An 11050-nucleotide genomic window follows, 5' to 3' on the forward strand; every position below is an offset into this window, starting at 1 on the left:
TTTTATTTTAATAATAACATCCTTATATATTGAATCATATTTTATTATATCTATTGACACTTTCTAGAACTATTTACTAATACTGGAATTTCTATAACTTTTGAGGTTTTACAAGTTTTTATTGTTGAGACAAGATCTCATATAGCTTGGTTGCTCTCAGATTCCGCATGGAGTCAAGGGAGACCCTGATCCTCCTTATTGTACCTTCCGAGTACTAGGACTGCATTACCGTGGATGTACTGCTTCCCTTTACAAGAAAACTCTCCTAGGTTGCAATCTTTTAGAATTTTCACCAAGTTTCTATCTTGCTAGATGAAGTTCCCCTTATATTTTTGAGCTTGTGTGCGTAATTAAAAAGTAATTTGTCTTACTTTTGATCTTTTACCCCCTGCTTTCCTCTTGCCTTTAAAAATTACACTTTTAATAATATTTTAAAATATCAAGGAAACAGAGGATGTAGACTTGGTATGAGATTTTTAGAATTCAGACAATTTTTCCTCCTTTGCTAATGTGTTTTATGTCATGTAATATTTAATACTGTATAATGTTATCTGACACAGAAGAATCACCAAATAGAAAATGATTTTACAGGGAGCCTTTGTTCTTTCAAAGAGGCATATTAATCATTTTTCATATGCTAATCTATCACAAGAAAGCAAGTCCCATTCTGGGTCACAAGTTAATTTTTATCAGTAAGTTAATGAAATAAGTTAATGCTACCAGTACAATAAAACTACTTAATTGTCATAATTAACTGAAACTAAACATAATCATTGCATAGTCAGGTAAGGTACACTTTGAGATGTTGTTTCATTGATTTTTATGGTGGTTTGCCATTCTCTGAACTTAATGATAAAATTGAGCAATTCAAAGAGTGCATTGCAGCAATTAGGTTCAATTAACCAGATGCAAATCCTGACATGAGTTGTGAACCCTATTTCTTTAGCCATAGTCCTCCAGTGTGTCTAGATGAGCTTAAAAAATGTGTGCCAACTAATTAAGAAGATCATATTTAATTACCAAAACATACTTCCCAAATAGTTCCAATTGTGTCATTTATTCAAAGTATTTAGTGAATACAAATTACTTTGATATACAAAATCCTAATAAGCAGGTTCCTGTAAACAACCTAGAAAATTAATAATGAAAATAATTTAGTCTTTTGACTCTTACTTTCTTATTTCTGAGTGATTGTTATTCAAATGTAGTATTTATATTGTTTCTCTTTAGACTATAATAGTACATGTAGATATACATCAGCATTCTTTAAAGCACGAATAATTTAATAAAGCTTTAAAAAGTCTTATTCAAGAAAAAAAAAATTATTAGAAGTGGAAGGTATCTTGAACTGGTAACAAATTTTGCTTAAGAATGGGAATGAATGCAACATGATAAGACAAACTTCCAGCCCCCTCTCTCTCTCTCTCTCTCTCTCTCTCTCTCTCGCTCTCTCTCTCTCTCTCTCTCTCTCTCCCCTCACTTTGGCTACGTTTTACTATCCTTTCAATTTCCTCCATTATACTTTTGTATTGTCTGTACAATACCTTTTCCTTAGTGCACACTCTTCAGTGACACCTTTCCTGGCTCTACATGTACTCCAATTTAAATACACAAGTCTAAAAAACCCAACACAAAGGTCTACATATGATTAAAAATATATGACTTTTGTATTTCTAAGTCTGGATTACCTCTTTGTAATTGTTTCCAGTTTCAGTCTTTTGCATGGAAATCCAACAATTTCATTTTTCATTATAGATGAATAAAATACAACTGTGCATATGTGACACTTTTATTTATTTATTCATTAATAGATGTTGTGGTTTGAATCAGTTATCATGCCAGGCCTTGGTGTAGTGGAACCTATGAGTTGGATCCCAAGTTGAGCAGTCATTGCACCTCCTTTCCTAGAGTCTCTTCTTCATTTTTGTTCCTGCAGTTCTTTCAGACAGGAACAATTGTGGGTCAGGAATTTTGACTGTGGGTTAGTAACCCTGTCGGTACACTTGAGGCCCTGTCTATCTACTGGAGGTGGACTCTTCGAGTTCCCTTTCCACAATGTTGGACATTTTGTCTAAGGTCACCCCCAATGAGTCCTGAGAGTGTCTCACCTCCTGGGTCTCTGGTACTCTCTAGAGGGTGCCCCCACCTCCCAATCCCCGAGGCTGCTTATTTCCATTTATTCACTTGGACCTCTGAACTTCTCTCCTGTCACCTCCCCCCATATCTGATCCTGTTCCCCTTTTGCCCTACCCTTCCACACTCCCTCCCAGGTACCTCCCTCCCCCTGTCTCCTGTGATTATTTCCTTCCCCTTTCTAATTGGGATCGAAACCTCTTCACTTGGGCATTTCTGCTTGTTATACTTCTTACGGTCTGTAGGTTAGGTTGTATCCTAGGTATTCTGTACTTTTTGGCTGATATCCTCTTATCAGTGAATATATACCACGTATGTACTTTTGAGTCTGATTTGCCTGCAAAATTCATGATACCCTCAATTTTAATAGATAAATAGCATTCCACTGTATAAATGTACCACATTTTCTGTTGTTTCCAGCTCCTGCTATTACGATAATGCTACTGTGAACATGGTGGAACATATGTCCTTGTGGTATGATGGGGCATCTTTTGGATATATGCCCAAGAATGGTATAGCTGTATCTTCAGGTAGAACTATTTCCAATTTTCCAAGGAACTGCCAGATTGATTTCCAGAGAGGTTGTACAAGTTTGCAGTTCTACCAGCAGTGGAGAAGTGTTCTTTTTACACATCCTTGCAAGCATCCACTGTCACTTGAATGTTTGATCTTAGCCATTCTGATTGGTGTGAGGTGAAATCTCTAAATTGTTTTGATTTGCATTTCTCCAATGAGTAAGGACTTTAAACATTTCTTTAAGTGCTTCTTGGCCATTAGAGATTTCTTTGTTGTGAATACTCTAGTTCTGTACCCCATTTATCAATTGGGTTATTTTGGTTCTTGGAGGTTGACTTGTTGAGTTCTTTATATATTTTGGATATTATTCCTCTGTTGGATGTAGGGTTAGTGAAGTTTCTTCCCAATTTGTAGGTTGCTGATTTGTCCTATTGATGATGCCTTTTGCCATACAGAAGCTTTTCAGTTTCATGAGGTCTCATTTAGCCATTGTTGATCTTTGAGCCTGAGCCATTGATGTTCTATTTAGAAAAATTTCCCCTGTGCCAATGAGTTTGAGGCTCTTTACCACTTTCTCTTCTATTAGATTCAGTGTATCTGGTTTTATGTTGAGACTTGGACTTGAGATTTGTACGAGGTGACAAATATGGATCAATTTTCATTTTTTATATGTCAACTGCCAGTTAGACAAGTATCATTTATTGAAGATGCTTTCTTTTTAAATTGGTCTCCTTGGAGGCAGGTAGAGCTCTGTGACCTGAGTTAGGGCTGGTTTCCTTGGAGCTTGGCAGTGCTGTCTCTGGATAAGGTGGGCTTCCTGTGTCTCTGGTTAGAGCAGGCCTCCTGTACCCCTGGTTACTGTGGACCTCCTGTGCCCTTTGTGGAGCTCCTGGGAGGCTTGCAGGATCTAGTGCAGACTGTAGCTTTTGGGCTGGTATAGGGCCACTGGTCTGGCCCAGGTGGGGAAGTGGGACAGAAGGAAGGTAGAGCTCTGTGCCCTGCCCGTTGTCATTATGGACCTCCTGGAAGCACGTAGGATCCAGTGTTTGGCCAGGTATCTACCTGACTGCTGATCTGGTCCAGTGGAGAAGTGGGTGGGAAGGAAGTTTGAGGGGCGGAGAAGGTGGGGGGGGGTTAATTCTTGTGTCAGTCTGGCTGTGTGGATATTGATGTATTTATAAAAAGATAAAAAGAAAGGACATATGTTCTATGGAGCAGTGGCAAAGTATGGAGGAAGGGAATGACTCAGTGGGCCCATGCCAAGGCATCCCTTCCCCAGTTTATTCAGGGCATAGGGAGGAGAGTTGAGAGGGTAGTAGAGGCAGAGAAAGGCAGAGAGAGAGGGGGAAAGGGGGAAAGAGTGAGTGAGTGAGTGAGTGAGTGAGGGAGGGAGGGAGGAAGGGAGGAAGGGAGGGAGGAAGGGAGGGAGGAAGGGAGAGAAGAGAAGAGAGGAGAGGAGAGGAGAGGAGAGAAGAAGAGAAGAAGAGAAAAGTAGAGGCCATCCATGAACATGTGGGGGGGGTAAGGGAATGGGGAAAGTGCGAGAGGACAGAGTGGGAGCAAGGAGGCAGGAAACCAAGAGAACAAGAGGGCAAGAGAACAAGCAGGGGGCAAGCAGCCCCTTTTATAGTGGGTCAGACCTACCTGGCTGTTGCCAGGTAACTGCGGGATGGAGCTTAGACAGAATACTAACAGGTATCCCTAGCTGCAAACACTCATACATATAAAATAAAAATAATATATAGATAATGCAAGTAAATGCACCTTTATTGAGTGATTAAATTCCTCTACCTTCCTTCCAAAACTTCTATCACGTGTTGTAGGACCTATTTACCTGGGCCAGTTCCAGCCCACTCCCTGTCTCCACAAAATCTGAGCTAAAGGGGAGGCTTTTGATTTCTGGACTTCAGTACATTGATAGCTGGACCTTGGTGGTCATCCATGGGATGACCGAATAATGGAATAGAACTTGGGGGCTAGCTTTAGAAATGTAATCTAAACTGTTTAGTAAGGAAAAGGGAATCTTGGAAGGGCAAGACCTGCCAGAGCCATGTTTGCTATGTTTGAGCCTACTAGAGCCCTTCAAACAATATTGTAATGGTGAATAAGGCATTCTATAGTCCACAGATGTGACAATTTTTCACTTGCTGATTTCCTGTGTTAACTTTGCCATACAAAGTGGGATCAGAAGCTGATTTTCCGGTAAAAGACTTCAACCCTACATATCTGCCAGTTCAAGAATATGAGTATAGACAAAAAAGGGGATTTCTACTAAGCAGGAGGAATATTCCATTAATTGCTTCCCAAAACCCTTGAGCCTTTCTCTTGTGGAAAATGGAGAATGTTTTTCTTTGAGATGGATAGTCTCTAACCTGGTTTACAAAGCCTGGACTTAAATAAAGCCATCTTTTCCTCCAGTCTCTGTTTCTCAATGTGTTTCAGCAGATGGAGTAAGGATTGCCAGTGTCCAGTGAAAAGTAGAGACCTGCAATTTCATTTCTTGGTTATGAGGATGATGACTATGTGGAAGGGGGTCCATCATCAATCACCTATAAACGCTGCTAATGTCTGCCTAGCTACCCAACATCAGAGATAGAAATTTAATCTTTAAGTGGCACTTTATTAATAAGACCAGGAATCTATGAAGGCAGCATAGCAAGACTCTAATAACTGCCTTCCATCTCAACTCTTGTAAGGATAGTGGTCATGATGAGTAGGGTCATGAACAAAGGCATTCAATCAATGTAGAGCTCAAGTTTTGCCTCTGGTTAGATGGCCAACAACATTTCTGAGACATATAATGCTTGCATTTCTCTGGTTATCATCCCTTGAACAATCATCCCAACCACAGCAGTGTGTACTGCTATGTTATTAGTAACATATACGTTCAGATTCCTTCCTATAACATAGAGTATGATGCTTCTCATATAGAAAAGAAAGTTCCTCTATCATTCCCTCATGTCCATCTCAAAGTTGACAATGTATCTAGTAATACTGACTTATGCTGGAATTATTTTTCTGAAGCATACAATAAGATTATGGTTTTAGTAGAAACAGACAGGTTTTTGTCTCTAAAAAGAACAGTTCAAGTCAGACAGTTAGGAATGGAGAGTCTTCTCCAGTTGTCACTTATGAAATCAAGCAAACATATTTTAATCTTTTGCTTAAACATGGTCTATACTATGTTACCTTCTACTCCATTTGGCTACAGTAAGTTAATAAGAAGTAAAGTTCAGAATCCATGGGACAGAAATGTAGAGTCCTCAAACAAGGAAGCAAAGGAGTCGATAGTTGTAAAAAGCAATATAATAAAATATATCTTAACATGCCTAAAGATTGAAAGGCCAAATCCTGTTATCAGGTGCCCCACAGCTCAGTATCTTAATGGTGTTATCGTAGTCTGTGCTTATTGGCTAAGTGAGATAACTCACACAGGGAAAAGTTCCTCTGAGGAAGTCTGTGTGCAATGCTTTTATCCTTCTATTTAATTGCAAAGATTTGTGTGTTATCAGCATGCTATGTTGAAAGAACATTAGAGGAACCAAAATATTTTTCAAAGAAAAATTAATAGCTTCTTGCTTTCTATATTAGCACAACTTACATGGCTAAAAGCTCCAATAAGGCAGGACAGAAGGTCCTCTAACCAAAGAGTTTTAGGATATCCTTTCTGTAGGACTTTAATTACTTTCCTATTTGCATTCCAAGTGCTACTGTATTGACATTCAATTCAAATTCAGATTATGGCCTCTCCATAAGCCTGAGACAGTAACCTATGATTATTGTTAGAAATGGCCCTAGGAGAAATCTAAAGCCTCTGTTGTGCTGCTTAAAAAAGGGGTGGGGTGTTCTTTTGATCCATAGAGAGAACAAGCTGGACTAAAATGCTTGTGGCTGTAGGAAGCCAAGGTTCTAAAGAGGAGTCTGACTTACTAAAGCTCCTTTGACTATTCCATCACCGTCACTGGATCAATTTGATGTTAATGTTTAATTCAGAGTACCCATTTTGCTAGGCAAACTAGAAATCATACTGCTAACTTTTTTTTCCAGCTTTCCACAATAGCTTTTCCTTTAACTCAAGTCCCTACCCATTTCTTTTTACTGCTTGTATCTTTTCTTCCTGGGTGGAAAACCTAACCACACAAGTTCATTGTTTTGCTGGCCATTCTCTCTTAAATTCAGGCTTTCAGTCACACTATAGATGAATATTCAGAAACTCCACATTACTGAATTAGAACATGAGAGTTGACAGGGAAATATGGCTTCAAAGGTACAAGTGAAGCGCAAAAGTATCATTGACAGTTATACATGTTCATTCAAATACTGGAGTGTAAGGACATATGCTATCTAATTATGGTCAATCTTTAATAAACAAGGCATTTATTCAATTTCAGTATCTGATTCATAGGTTGAGGGAAGAAGATAGGCAAGTATAGAAGGGCAGAGAAAATAGTGCATTTCTGTTAGGAAAGTGTTTAAGAAATCAACTTAAATTTTGGCAAATACTCATAGCAGTACTGAACTTTAAAAACAAGAGTCTAAATATTGAAGACCTCTAACAGCATATTTATCCCAAAATATGACATGATAAGCCTGTTTGTTTGTTTGTTTGTTTGTTTTGAAACAAAGGAGCCACTGTTTAGGATTAACCTCCTGTACTATGTTCAAGCAAAGGAAATCAAACCAGAGGCACCAATGCTAATGCTTCCCAATCAAACTTAATTTGAAATGGGTCAATTTCATTAAAAGGAACTCTGGACTTCAATGTAATAAGGATGCTCCCTTTGCTTTAACCTCATGAAGATTATTTGGAAGCCACCAGTTGGTGCTTTGTTTTGTCTCTGCTTTTCCCACATTTTTTTCTGCTTAGGTAGCCTAACATTTTTGCTCAATCAGAGCAATCAGTTTACACAATGAACTACTACCTGAGTCTAAGATTACACGTCAAAACAAATCAGATCTCTAAACTAAATTTGTTGTAATTTTGTCTTTTGCATGTGATTCAAAATTAATAATCTTTTAAAATAACAGAAGTAAGACATGCTGTCAAGGAAGTTGCCAAAGACATAGGTAGCCCTCTGACCCAAAGATAATTTAGAGGAAAATCAAAACCCTCATTTTCATAGGTAGATAGGCAATGAGGAAAGAGAGGTATCCAGTTAGGTTTGTGGAAGGGAAAAGAGAAAGGGGGCAAGTTTAAGAAAAAGGCAGATACTACACTGGGGAGGGTGTCTAGAAGGACAAGGCTTCATACCTACCAGACAACAGAGAAAGCTTAGAAGGTACAAATGAAGTGCCAAATACTTGCTGAGGAAAACTCTTTTGGGTTTCTGGAGGATGGAGAGATCCTTGACTTCAGAGAAGCCATCTTAGCTAATGTGTCCTCTATACTACCTGACTGTGCCACAGAGACAGTGGATAGGAGACTTTGGCTTGTGTGAGCATATAAAGGGGGCCCCATACCCTGAGTGACAGAGGGCCAGGTAGACATTCTGCCCTGCCTTGAGCCCTATCTTCTTGGGATCTTTTTAACTTTATTACCTGGGAAGCCTGAGTTTTTAACAAATTCTTTGAGAGTTGACCAACACTAGGCTACCAGTTCTAAATCCCATGTTTTTGTCTTGGACACCAACCAGATATCTGGTCAGCTGTACACACAGGCCTAGCAACCCATGTTTCTCCTATCCCCTCCCACTCCATCAGGCACAAAATATAGAGAGACACTTCCTTTATTGGATCTAATTCAAGCTGTCAGGGCACAAAATCAAACAGGAAAGCTGTGAGCACCTTCCAGAGGAATGCCAAGAGTCATACTAACTGAAGAACTAGTTCTCACAGAATTTCATAATGACTGTGATGGTTTGAAAGAAAATGGGCCCCATAAGACCATAGTGAGTGGCACTATTAGGAGGTGTGGCCTTTTTGGAGTATGTGTTGCCATGTTGGAGTAGTGCCACTGGGATGAGCTTTGAGTTTTCAAATGTTCAAGCCAGACCCAGTGTCACCCTCTCTTTCTACTGCCTGCTGATTCAGATGTAGAACACTCTCAGCTCCTCCTGCACCATGTCTGCCTACATGTTTTCATGCTTCCCATCCTGACAATAATGGACTAAACTTCTGATCTATAAGCTAGACCCACTCAAATGTTTTCCTTTATAAGAGTTGCCATGGTCATGGAGCCTCTTCACAGCAATAGAAACCCTAAGACAATAACCTATATTTGGAAAGAAGAGACAAGAAAAATTCTCTATTCACACCCATGCCATCCAACCAGGTGCAGAGTTTTGAGAGTATGTTATATTTTTATGTGTTTTAATCAGCTCATTCAGAATATTTAAGGAATTAGGGGCAGTTGGCAGAGATGTGAGGTACCACAGTCATTTCTTCCTTGCTGACAAACTATTGTAAAAGAGAAAAATATTTTCTACTCTTTTAAGGATTTGAATGAGGGTGCTCTCAACTGACATTAGAAAGGTTGGCAAGAGAAAAGATTTTTTAAAACCCTCAAATGTGCATATGAGAGTTCACATAAAATGTTACTAGAGTTGAAGGTTAATAAACCATCTTCTACTCCACTCCACACTGCTCCATCTTAATCAAGGAGAGGTGAGAGAGAAATGGGTTCTTAGAGCAAAATGAAAAACTTTAGGAAATCTCAGTGGGACTTTTAGAAAAGAGATGGAAAATATAATAGCTTAACAACAATGTCTGCTTTGGTATGAGGTCAACTTAACCCTATGATGGGTTTATTATTACTGGTTATTCAAGATGACAATTGAATTCTTTTAGGAAATACTACTTTGAGACAACTAAAAGATTTGGGGAAATCATATGATGTCATCTGCTCACCATGAGTTTTATGTCATTGAAGTACATTCTAGGCTCTTTTGGTATACTGTGAAATTGCCACTCAGCATAACATCTGCAAAACAACAGCGGCAGAGACTCTTAGAAGAGAATATCAAGACTGACTCCTGAACTGCTGAATCAGAATTTGAATTTTTGCAAGTACCCTGGGAATTTATAGAACACTAAGATCTTTCAAGATACCACATTCCATCAACCTCATATACCAATGCTACCCAGCCAAGATGAAGATATTTGTTCATTTGGTGTAAGTTCTCACACTTACACTCTGACAACACTCTTCTTCCACTTTGTTTTGTCCCTTTGTCCTGAATCCCAACCATACCTCATGCTACTCTTATACAATTCTCACTCTCTCACTTCCAAAGCTTACTATCTCCTTCACCCAGCCAGGGCCTCCACAAAACCTTTGTCAAGCCTAAGGCTCCAATTGAATTATACATTGGAGTCACAACTCTAGCTTAAAGGTATTGACATCCGTTGTCCTGGTTAGTTTTTTTTTCAACTTGACACAAGCTAGAATCATCTAGGAAGAAGGACATCAAGTAAGAAAGTGTTTCCAACAGATTGTCTTTACTGTAGGTGTATTGTCTTAATTAAATATTGACATGGGAAGGCACAGTCCACTAGGAGTGGGTCTACCTCTGGGCAGGAAGTTCTGGATTGTATGTGAAAGCAAGTTGATCAAGCCACAAGAAACAAATCAGTTAAACACGTCTTTCCATGTTCTTTGCTTAATTTCCTGCTTCCAAATTTCTGCCTTGAGTTTCTGCCTTGGCTTCATGATGGACTGTAATCTGTTAACCAAATAAATCCTTTCCTCCCCAAGTACTTTTGGTCATAAGTTTTATCACAGCAACACAGAAACCTAATTAGAACACCAGTATTTCCCACAGAGAGTTAACTGACATGAAGAAGGTCTAATATACAATTAAATGTTAAGGCTGATGTGCAAGGTAATTTCTCAATCTCCTTAGAGTTATTGAATTGATTTTCTCTGATCCATTGAAAGATTCTTATAGGTCAATCACTTACTTAATAAATTCAAAAATGTTTGTATTCTGACTGGGACTAGTTCAACTAAAAGAGTAATAACTGCTGTATTTTAATTTCATATACCTTAGGGGATATGCTAAACAAACAGAGAGTGGGGTTGAGAGGTTGTTGACTACATTCTAAGGATAGCTTGTTATCCTGTCCATGGGCTAGAGAGTGGTCATTTGGTTTGAATGTAGGAAATAGAGTTGTTCTCTTAGGTTGACAAATGAGTTTTTGATTCATTGAACACTCTGAATGAATGGTTTGAAGGCACGTGTCCCTCTCCTCTTCCCAGCGTGGCATAGAAGACAAAAAAAATCGAAAAGAAGAAGAAAGAAGTAAAAGAAGAAGAGTAGAAGGAGGAGGAGGATGAGAAGGAGGGAAAGAAGGAGAAGGAGAAGGAGGAGAAGAAGAAGAAAGAGGAGGAGGACAAGGAGGAGGAGGAGGAGGAGAAGAGGAAGAAGAAGAAGAAGAAGAAGAAGAAGAAGAAGAAGAAGAA

This window comes from Grammomys surdaster, unplaced genomic scaffold, assembly GCF_004785775.1.
Source record: "Grammomys surdaster isolate TR1022 unplaced genomic scaffold, NIH_TR_1.0 131, whole genome shotgun sequence".
In the NCBI taxonomy this organism is placed as follows: Eukaryota; Metazoa; Chordata; class Mammalia; order Rodentia; family Muridae; genus Grammomys; species Grammomys surdaster.